The 12,096-nt window shown below is 36.4% G+C and overlaps 1 non-coding gene across 1 annotated transcript; it reads left to right on the plus strand.

The window, feature by feature from the left end:
* The first annotated feature begins 299 nt into the window (after positions 1-299).
* On the plus strand, positions 300-406 carry LOC128293552 (small nucleolar RNA R71). Its single transcript, XR_008283733.1, has one exon. It is a non-coding gene; the product is annotated as a small nucleolar RNA R71 (small nucleolar RNA).
* Positions 407-12,096: the final 11,690 nt, after the last annotated feature.

The raw sequence follows: 12,096 nt of genomic DNA on the forward strand, positions 1-12,096 counted from the left end.
TCCTCCATTCGAACTGGATGTACCTGAGTAGAACCACACAAACCATAAATCTTTCTATTTAAGAGCTCTACTTGGTTAGATAGCATAGTAACTGCATCGAGATTGAAAACACCGACTGCTTTCGTCGGCTTTGTCCTCATAACTTGCCACTGATAGTTATTCAGTGCATCTCCTCAATAAACTCGTAAGCCGCCTCAGGTGTTTTGTTATTCAATGTTCCACCTGCGGCTGCATCAATGAGTTGCCTCGTTAAGTGGTTCACACCGTTGTAAAACGTCTAAACTTGTAGCCAAAGTGGTAACCCATGGTAAGGGTATCTTCTCAAAAGATCCTTGTATCTCTCTCATGCATCATAGAGTGTTTTTAGATCCATCTGCACAAAGGAAAAAATGTCATTCCTCAACTTAGCCATTTTAGCCGGCAGAAAATATTTAAGTAAAAACTTTTCGGTCATTTGTTCCCAAGTAGTGATTGACCCTCATAGTAACGAGTGTAACCACTGTTTAGCTTTATTCCTCAATGAAAAGGGAAACAACCGAAGGCAAATGGCATCATCAGAAACGCCATTGATCTTAAAAGTATCGCATAACTCCAGAAAGTTTGTCAAGTGATTGTTTGGATCCTAATCCTGCAAACCATCAAACTGAACAAACTGTTATATCATTTGAATTGTGTTAGGTTTCCGTTCAAAATTATTTGCAGCAATAGCAGGTCTAACTATACTTGACTCAGTTCCTGTTAAATTATGTTTAGCATAATCATACATAGTACGTAGAACAGGATTCTGATTTACTGGATCAGCAGCAATCGCAGGAGGTAGCGGATTTTCTTGGTTTTTAGCCATCTCCTCGGTAGTGGTTGAAGTATCATCCTCTTGCTCTTCTTCTGTGTATCTTAGGCTTTGCCTTATTTCTCTTTGGGTTTTTCAAACTGTGCAGTCGGTCTCACAGTCAAAAAGTAGTGGTCCTGACGGGTTTCTTTTGGTCATAAACTAGAAAAAACCTGTCAGAAGAAAATAAATGAGAAATTAGAAAATAAAATAAAAATTTAAATTGTAATAAAAGTAAAATGGCTAAAGTAATAAAAATCGAGTGTTATTAATATCCTAGTTTCCCAGCAACAACGCCAAAAACTTGATACGTGATATTCGCGATAGGTTTTAAAAATTTATAATTAAGCGTTCCTGAAACTAACTATTATCATGATGAAGGCAAGTGTACCTATCGAACAGTAGTATAGCTTAAGCAAGACCGGATTGTCGAACCCAAAGGAACCAAGAGTACTAGTAATTGCTTTTTTTTATTATTATCTAGCCTAAAAATTAAGGGATTTGTTTATCTAAATTAATTAACTAAACTAAGACTGCAAAGAGAGAAATTGGGGAAAAGCTTTTGGGAAAAATTCGATTGATTAAGACAATACCCAAGAAAAAATCCACCTAGACTTCACTTGTTATTTGACTCTGAATCAGACGATTTAATCATTTGACTTGATTCATAGAAATCCCTAAGTTATATTATTGTCTCTCTCGAGACTAGTAACGTCTAACCCTAGGTTGATTAATTGAAATCTCTTTCTAATTAGCACCTAGTGTTGCATTTACTCGATCTATGGATCCCCTAATTAGGTTTCACCCTAATCCGAAAAAATCTTATCACCCTATCTCTAGGCGTGCAATCAACTCCGCTTAATTATGACAAATTTACTCTTAGATAGGGTCTATTCCTCCTCTAAATAAGAGCATTAACTCAAATCAATATCCAGGAATATTAATACAAGAATTAAAAACACATAATTAAGAACAATTTAAATATTTATCACACAATTCAGATAATAATAACAAGATCCGTCTTAGGTTTCATTCCCCTTAGGTATTTAGGGGTTTAGTTCATAATTATAGAAGAAAACATCTTAGAAGAATAACGAATACAAAACATAAAGAAAACCCAAAACAGGGAGATCCTCAGTATTGATAATAAATCCGGCTTCTGAGATGGACCAATCGGCTTCCTTTGAGTAATTCCTTGCCTCCTACTCTGTGTCCCCCTTCATAAGTGCCTCCTCAGGTGTTTAAATAAGCTTTAGAATGCCTAAGTGCCCTCAAAATTGGCCTTTTCCGAATAGGGTTATACTTTGGGCTCGGCAGGGACATGCCCGTGTGACACGCCCGTGTGCGATTACTCCGGCCCGTGGTCAAGGCTGTTGAATAGGCACGAGCGTGTAGTCTACCCGTGTAAGTCGTGCTTTGATCCTACTAAAGGGACACGGCCGTGTAACACACCCGTGTAAGGAAGCCCAGGCCATGTTGATTTCCCATGTGGGTCTATTTTCTCCGTTCTCGGCCCGTTTCTCGCTCTTTTTACTCTCCTATGCTCACCTAAGTATAAAACATGAAATTAAACAACTAGTAGCATTGAATTCACCAAATCTATAGAGAAACAATCCATAATTGTGCTAAGCATGGGATAAAAACATGTATAAATTACGGTTTATCAATGATCTAGGTAGACTTATTCACAATTTGAAATCATATTGAGTAATTACATTTGTAACTTTTTATCTTTTGCTAGGATAATCAAATTACTTGTATAATTTATTAATGGGTTCATACATTTGAGACCCTTAATTCTTGTATGCTTTGTAATATACTGAATTTAGGTGTTTGATATCAAAAGTGGTAGGTCAGCTATATATCATGCCAAGATTATGTGTAAATATGAAATACTTACTCATATGCTCCAAAGCTAACATTTGTATCATACTTGCTCAAAGGTTGTCTTTTCATTTACTATTTTTGTTTTGCTTGAGGACAAGCAAAGACTTAAATGTGGGGGAGTTTGATCTGTCGTAATTCAGTGTAGTAGATTAAACTAGTTTTCACACTTTAGGAGCTTAAACATAAGCATTTTAGTTAAGTTTTAATCACATTTTCATAAAGTTTAGTTAAATTCAATAAAGTGTGTAATTTAAGTCTTTGATTGACCTTAGGGGTTGAATAAGGCCTAAGGGTGAGCTAATATACTTTATGAGCATGCAGGAGACCCGCTAGAAGGTGTGCTAACTCAATACTAGTAATTGTGTTGCAACATAGGGAGCAGAATAGAAGAATTCTAAGACTGCCTTCTGTATCATGACACAACCTGAGGATGTCGCGACATACCCGTAAAAATACCCTGGAGATAAGCATACGACCCTCAATATCGCGACATAGGACCTGGTGTGTCCCGACATCACCTCTATACGGGAAATAATTATGAGTTAAAGGCATTTTGGTCAACACAATCAAATGTTAAGCACGACAACTGACCTAGGATTAAGGACAGTGGCAACTTTAAAGTCTATAATTAGGCTCATTTAACAAATGTTAGAGACAATTTTCATATTGTATAACTTTCTTCCTAGATTTAGTCTTTAGTTTTTCTCTTCTTAGATTTTATACTTTATTTCAATTCTTGTTATTTTCTTTTGTAAGAGAAATCATATTTGTGAAACACAATCAAACTCTGTGAGGATTCTACACTTAAATTCTGATACAAATCAGGCTTCTTCTAAACTTTATTCTCTTGAATTATTCTTCATGTTTATTCTTTCTATCAAGTTTATATTGTTTATTAGATCTATAAGGAAGTAATCCTCCTGTAGGGGATTAGTAAGTGGAGGTATGATTAATTAACTATTTTGTAGGGTTCTCTTAGTGGATCAACTGTTCAAGAAAGGAAGAACCTTAACCCTTGGCCTAACAACCCTAAGAAGTCATTAAGAGGGGAATTAACCCAAATTTGGTATGACCTATTCATGAAAACCTTAACCTTGAACTGATTTGGACTGTAAGGTCGAGAGGTAAGTAGTTCTTGTCAACTCGTTATTCTAATAAAAGATCGGAAGATCCTATTGGGATATTAACTAGTTGATTGAACAAGAAAACCTGAAGTGACAGTTGATTATCACTATCGAAGCGAGCTAATCACCCATGACCAGATTTAATATATTTTACTCTTTGATTTCTCGTGTTTTATTTATTTCTTTGTTTTCTTTTATTATTATTAGTATAGATCACCAAAAATTTTCTTTTTATTATTCATAATATAATCCAATTAAAGTAGTAATTAGATCTATTCATGCTTAGGTTTAAATAATTTAGTGCTCACCTCCATTGGGTACGATCCTCAAAGTACTCACCTACTCCGTTGTAACAATATTACAACCTAACCTGTATACTTGCAGATATCGTATTTTATATCTTTTGTGCAAGATTTATACTCTAGACGTTGGTATGTCCGAAGGCAGTCAATCAATGCTTAACAAGAAAAGTGGTAGCCCTAAATAGATTCATACCTAAAATGACAAATAGGTGTTTGCCTTTCTTCAAAGAACTAAGGACCTCTTTTAGTTGGATAGAGGAATGTCAGGGCAGTTTTGAACAACTCAAATTGTACTTAACTTCTCCCCCACTTTTGATGTCACCACAGATAAGGGAAACTCTTTCTCTTTATTTGGCCACATTTGAGGAAACAATTGCAATGGTCTTTATCAGAATAGAGAGAGTTTTCCAATTTCCTATTTATTATGTTAGTAAGGTATTAAAGAATGTCGAGCAGAAATATTCAAAGACAAATAAGCTCATTTTTACTTTGGTAATGCCAGCCTGCAAGTTGAGACCATATTTCTGGGCCCATCCTATGAAGTCGTGATAAATCAGCCAAGTAAGGACATCTTGTCTATAGTGGACACTTCATGGAGGATGACAAAGTGGGGAATCGAGTTAGCAGAGTTCAGAATTAAATATTCCTCATAGAAGGCGATATACTAATTCGAGGTAGCATTACTTGCAAACATGATATACTAAAATATCATATTGCTTATTGAAATTTTATCTAACAATACACACTATTCCTTGCGATATTTCATTTTAAATATACATTTGGCTCTAAAATTTTTTCTCTTGATTATACAAGACGTGAAGTCAAAATAGCCCAACTGTGAAGTCAAAACGCTGGGCAGTGTATATAGATAGTTCAACATCAAAGTAAGGATTAGGAGCTTGTGTCCTTCTTATAGACCTCAATGAGAATGAGTGGCAATATGGAGTCTAATTTGGCTTCGAAGTGTCCAACAACATGGTAGAATATGAAGCACTAATTTTTGGGCTACAGTTAGCTCGATAATTAGGAGCAAAGGAAATGATAATTAACCGATTCTTAGTTGGTAGTAGAGCAAATGATTGGAGAGTACAAAGTAAAAGAGCCTAGTTTAAAGAGATACCATACCATAGTTAGCAAACTGCTTGCTCAATTTAATAAGGATAAAGCCCGACAATTGTTCAAGATAGAAAATACCAAGGCTAACACTTTATCTAAATTAGCCTCCTCCATCATTATTGAACAAAGAAGGAAATTTTTGTTAGAGCATAAAGTCACACCAAGCTACAATAGACAACAGTACTCGATTTAAATCAAGAACAAACATGGATGACTCCCATCATACAAGCCTTACATAAAGAAAGTCAACAGTTGAGCAAGAAAGAGTTAGCCAAGATGCAACATAAAGTAGCAATGTATGACACTACTATTTACATTTAATATATTTTCATACCTAAATATTATTTCGCTTTCACTCAGTTAAAATTATTTAAATCTAACACCTTTATATATATATATATATCATGTTAGAAGGTGTCCTATATAGAAAAGGTTATTCCCAATCGCTTTTGATGTGCCTAACTCCTAGTGAAGCTAATTATGTCATCAGGGAGATACATAAGGGGATATGTGGCAATCACCTGGGGGAAGACTGTTAACCCAAAAGGTTTTTCAGTAGAGATATTATTAGTCGACTATGCAAAAGGATGCCTATGACCTAGTTCACGCTTGTGATGCTTACGAGAAACATGCCCTAGTACAACAAACACCAGCTAAACCTTTACAAATGATGTCTGGTCCTTGGCCATTTGCAACATGGGGGTTGATATCCTAAAACCATTTCCAATTGCCACTGCTCAAAAGAAATTCATAGTTGTAGTTGTTGATTACTTTACTAAATGGGTAGAGGTCGAATCCTTAGCTACAATAACAAAGAGGCAGATAGAGTCTTTTGTTTAGAAATCTATTGTTTGTAGGTTTGGCATCCCGCGTTTAATCATAATAGACAATGAACCCAATTCCAGTGAAAATTCAAGAATTTTTGTATAGACCTATAAATATCACTCAGCCAAAGTTCTATGAAAACCCCCAAACAGATGGTCAAATTGAAGCAATGAACTAGAAAATCCTAACAGCTTTAAAAAAAAAGGTTGATGATACCAAGGGTTCCTGGCTAGAAGAACTTCCAAGAATTATGTGGGCTTTAAGAATGTCCCCTCATACAACAATAGGTGAAACGACATTTTCATTGGTATATGGTGCTGAAGTAGAAATTCTTGCTAATATAGGCTTATGATAACATAGAACATCACATTTTATCGAGGACGCCAACCATGAGGCCTTAAGACTCAATCTAGATCTTATCGATGAAGTTACAGAGGCAGCAGAAGACAATTCTAGGGTAAAGAACAAGCAATTTCAGGTGGGCGACCTAGTCTTAAGAAATATTGAGGCTAGTTTACCAACATCACAACAAGGGAAAATGGTTCCCAATTGGAAGGGGCCCAACAAAATTGTAGAGAAGATAGGCTTTCGAGCCTATAGGATAGCAAAAAAGGACGAGCCTATTCTGCCCCGCACATGGAACTCTCATCACTTGAAAAAATACTATGTATGAGCATTCTATCCTTTTTTTCAATAAATTTATGGTTTCTGGAAAAAAAAATTTAAGGTTGCCACGTAGGGAATATGTCAAATAATTCGCTAATTATGATCACGACTAGTATTATTAAAGCTTGCTGATTTACGATCATAGCTTAAGTTCACTAATTTACAATCATGAACAGTTCATTTTGAGTTCATTGATTTATGATCACTAATTCATTCAAAATGTTCGTTGATTTATGGTTATCACTGGTATTATTAAAGCTTGTTGATTTACAATCATAGCTTAAGTTCACTAAATTACGATCATGAACAATTCATTTTGATTTTACTAATTTATGATCGTAACTCCATCCAAACAATTCGCTGATTTACAATCACGACTAGTATTACTAAAGCTTGTTGATTTACGGTCACATCTTAAGTTAATTGATTTAAGATCATGAATAGTTCATTTTGAGTTCTGATCATGACTAGTAGTATTAAAGTTTGCTTATTTATGATCATGAACAATTTATTTTGAGTTCGTTGATTTATGATCACTACTCCATTCAAATAGTTCATTGATTTACAATCAAGACTGGCATTATTAAAACTTGTTGATGTATGATCACAACTTAAGCTCATTGATTTACGATCATCAACAGTTTGTTTTAAGTTTGCAGATTTAAAATCACAACTTCATTCAAATAGTTCGTTGATTTACGATCACAACTGATAATAATATTAAAGCTTACTGATTTACGATCACAACCTAATTTCATTGATTTACGATCATGAATAGTTCATGTTGGGTTTACTAATTTACGATCGCAACTCTTTTAAATAGTTTACTGATTTACTATCACAATTGGTACTATTAAAGCTTGTTGACTTACGAACATGGCTTAAATTCATTTTTTTATAATCATTAACAATTTATTTTGAGTTCATCGATTTATAATCATAATGAATGTTTTAAGAGATCGTCAATTTAAAGTCATAGTTGTACTAAACATTTTATTGACTTGCAATCGTAATTAGTAAAGAAAGCACATTGAAGACGATTTGCTTAAAGTTTAAGAAACACAAATAAAAATAGTTTTTTTTTCATTTCAAAGTGACAAGCCAAGATACAACGAATATAATAGAAGAAAATTAAACATTGGCATTCGAGTCACCAACATCTTCCCTTGTATCTTCGCTTTCACCTTTCTTAGAATTTGTGACGAGAGCAACACAAACCTCAATAGGTTCATCAGCCACAAAAAGTTTGCGTGAGTTTTTCCACTCTTCAACGAACTCTTCCCAAGCAAGTCCCGAGGTGAAGTGAATGTCAAAACCAAGTTGAGCATCTATAAGATGACTCAAGGTATTGAGGTTTACCTTTCAAGCATCAAAAAGCCCATCAGCAACTTCGCGTACAACAAAATGTTTGACTTTAAGTCTGGTAGATACTCCTGACAGTTTTGCATCGTCAATGCTTAGTACTTCTCTAGGGCTTCCTCATGGCACTTTTTTGAGTTAGCCATATCAATTTTGTGCTTCTCACCCATGGAATCGATACTTTCCTGAAGACCAAATCTTTCAACTCAAAGCATACCAATTTCCTCATACAATTGGTCCTTGTCTTTCTCCGAAAGCATAAGACATTCCTCTAGCCCTTCATTCCTCCCTACCATCCTACTATTGTCCTCTTCTAACTTCTTGTATAGCTCATGAGTTTCCTCTAAGGCTCATTGGGTGGACTGGAATGAATTCTCAAATTCTTTCTTCTTTATTTCTTCCTTTTCCATACTATCTGAGAGCCCCAATATGATAACTTTAACCACAGCAAGAGTAACTTGCAGAGATAAGATCAGTTCTTTCAAGGATGGCCTCTTGGTGGAAGAAGAAGAAGCAAAGGAACAAATGTATTCCCTGACCTCTTGGGGCATCGATTCTTTTCACTTTTTGCTCACTTTAACAGGGTGATAGGAGAACCTTTTCACGCTTAGTCAATCATGCTAGGGAAATAAAGTGTTGACTTCACCATCAGTGGACACCAACTTTAGGGAACCCCCAGGAAGAATGGGTTCTACATTTTGGACTACCCCAAATGTACCACTAGTAGGTCGTCTCACAAGGAGAGGAGACACTAATGGAGTAGGGGCCACAACAACAACTACCATGGTTATTGAAGGTGTCGCATGATCTTTACCTTTCTTTCAGTGAAGCTCGCATACCTCTACATATCTTCTTCTTCATTGCTCAATACAATATTAGCAAAACCAATTGTTGTCCTTTCCTCTTTCTTCTGTTTCCACTTCCCTCCAACTTCTCAGAGCCAAAACTCATTTTTGCTGAACTTAGCAAACAATTTGTTATCTCTCAAAGTCTGCAATACAATCATTAAATGTTCGGCGTGCTCAGACTCATCATGGGAATAAATAGGATGTCATCAATAAACACAACTAAAGACTTGTCCAAATACGGTCTAAAGATCCGATCCATCAAATCCATGAAAACGGTAGGAGCATTAATTAATCCAAAAGGCATAACAACAAATTCATAATTTCCATACCTCATTTTGAACGCGGTTTTCAGCACATCCAAGTCTTTAACTCTCAGCTAATAATAGCTGAATCTCAAATCTATCTTCGAGAACACTATTGGCCCTTTCAACTGGTCAAACAAATTATCAATTCTTAGTAAAGAATACTTGTTATTTATCATAACCTTGTTAAGTTGATGATAATCAATACAAAGTCTTATAGATCCATCCTTCTTCTTGACGAACAACACTGGTGCACCCCAGTGAGGAAAACTTGGTCTCACAAAACTCTTATCTGTCAACTCTTGCAACTAAGATTCAATTCTTTCAATTCGATCGGAGCCATTCTATACGGAGCTATCGATATCGGTGAAGTCCCCGATACCAAATCAATAGTAAACTCAACCTCTCTAATCGGTGGTAATCCAGGCAACTCTTCTAGAAACACATCTGGGTATTCACAAACTACCAACACAGATTCAATCTTCAATTCAGACACTTTCTTATTCAGTAAATACACAAGTTAAGCCTCACAACCTTTTTCTTACATACCTCTGAGCCGACATCGACGTAATCATAATAGGCAACTCACCCGACTCATTCGATTCAATCCGAAGAATTTCATTATTTTGACATTTCAATTCAATAATCCTTCGTCTACAATTTACTACGACATCAGGTAAAGTCAACCAATCCATTCCAAGAATTACATCGAACTCATCAAACGGTAAAAGCATTAAGTCAGCAGAAAAAAAGTGACCCCGAATCATTAGAGGAGAACTCTTGCAAACTTTATCAATTAGAACATATTTGCCTAAAAGGTTTGACACTTTAATCACATACTCAGTACACTCAACAGGAAAATTCTTACTAGATACTAGATTCATGCAAATATAAGAATGAGTCGATCCAAGATCAATCAATGCAACTACATTAGTATCATATAGAGAAAATGTACCAGTGATAACATCAGGAAATGATGCATCTTCACGAGCACGAATAGCATAAGTTCTAGCAGGTGCTCTAACCTCAAATCTCACAGTTAATTCTTTCGTTACACCTCTGCTATTGTTTCCACTTCCATTATTTCTTGGTGGCCTCCCTTTAGTGGCAGTATTACTCGGCCTCGCATTCTGAAAACTATCTTTCTCAGACATTTTAGGGCAATCTCGAATGAAGTGATCTTGGGAGCCACATTTAAAGCAAGCCTGGTTATTCATTTTGCATTCACCGAGATGTTGTCTACCACAGTGTTGACATCCAGGTCTATTAGACCTAGCGTTACCAACGCTCACTATTGACGTAGTTTGGGCCTTAGAACCTGAATATTGCTTCCCATGCTCTCTATTCGGATACCCAGCTGAAGCATTTGATCGAGTATACAAAACCCTCAATTTCTTTGATGAGGACTGAAATGAATTATTCATCGGTCCTTTTCTTGAATTTCTAGCCTTAATCTCAGCTTTTCTCTTTTCTTTGCTCATCTCTTCGGCTTTGCAAGCTCGTTCTACTAGCACAACAAATTCTTTTAGTCCCAAAATCCCAACTAACAGTCTGATATCCTCGTTCAACCCATCTTCGAATCTCTTACCATGATAGCTTCTATTGATACATATCCCCGAGCATACTTACTGAATCTAACAAACTCTCGCTTGTATTCAATCACAGTTATACGGCCCTGTTTCAGCTCTAAGGGCTTATTGTGTTTCTAGTCAATAAACCGTTGACTGATATACTTCTTTCTGAACTCATCTTGGAAGAAATCCCAAGTAACTCTTTCCTTCGGTACCACAGATATAAGAGTATTCCACCACTAATATGTTGAGTTTCTCAGAAGTGATATAGCACATTTCAAACACTCCTTCGATGTGCAAGAAAGCTTATCAAATACCCTAATAGAGTTTTCTAGCCAAAACTCTGCTCCCTCAGGATCATCATCAATATTGGCTCTAAATTCTTTACCCCCTTATTTCTAAATCTTTTCAACTAGAGGCTTATTCAGACTTAAGAATTCCACACCTTGGGGAGCTAGGGAACCGGTTGGGGGTTAGGTGGGGGTGGAGGATGTTGGGCAGCCGGATTTGTTCAAACAAACTCGGCAAACCACTTGTTCATCCTTTGGAATAAGGCTTCCCTAGCCTCTCCTCCCTAACTAATCATGACTGGTCTACTTTCAGATGGAGCTGTCCCTTGAACGAGAGCTGACGCATTACTTTCGACATCATTAGCTACTTCTCGATCGGGGTCCATTTACTAGATGAAAACACAATTTAAATTGTCAGGAGTCGTCACACTATCACAATTTATATATGGCATGTATAGCTAGACTCTAACACACGCTACATTAGTCCCTAAATCAATTAAACTGTAGCTCTGGTACCACTAAATGTAACACCCCTTATCCATATTCAACGTCGAAATAGGATACGAGGCATTATCGGACTCACATCGAAAGCAAACATACAATTCTGAGTCATAAATTTTCGACCAAGTTAAAACCATTTGCATTCGATTATGATGTCCCTAATACGAGCCTACGAAGCCCAAAATATGCTTTGAAAGTAGTTAGGGACTAAACCGAGCACTTAGGAAAATTTTTGCTATAAAAAGGAGTCACACGCCCGTGTGGTTTGGAACACGCCCATATGGTTTGGGACACGCCCGTGTGGGCAGGCTGTGTTGTTAAACACGTCCGTGTCCCTAACCCGTGTAACTCTCTGACTTGCAAGTCAAGAAAAAATTGAGGTCATACGGCCAAGTCACACGCTCGTGTGCTAGGCCTTGTGGATAATTTAATTTTAGTAAAATAGGTGCAGACTTCACACAGTCAGGACACACGCC

The sequence above is a fragment of the Gossypium arboreum genome, chromosome 5 (assembly GCF_025698485.1).
Source record: "Gossypium arboreum isolate Shixiya-1 chromosome 5, ASM2569848v2, whole genome shotgun sequence".
NCBI classification, from domain to species: domain Eukaryota; kingdom Viridiplantae; phylum Streptophyta; class Magnoliopsida; order Malvales; family Malvaceae; genus Gossypium; species Gossypium arboreum.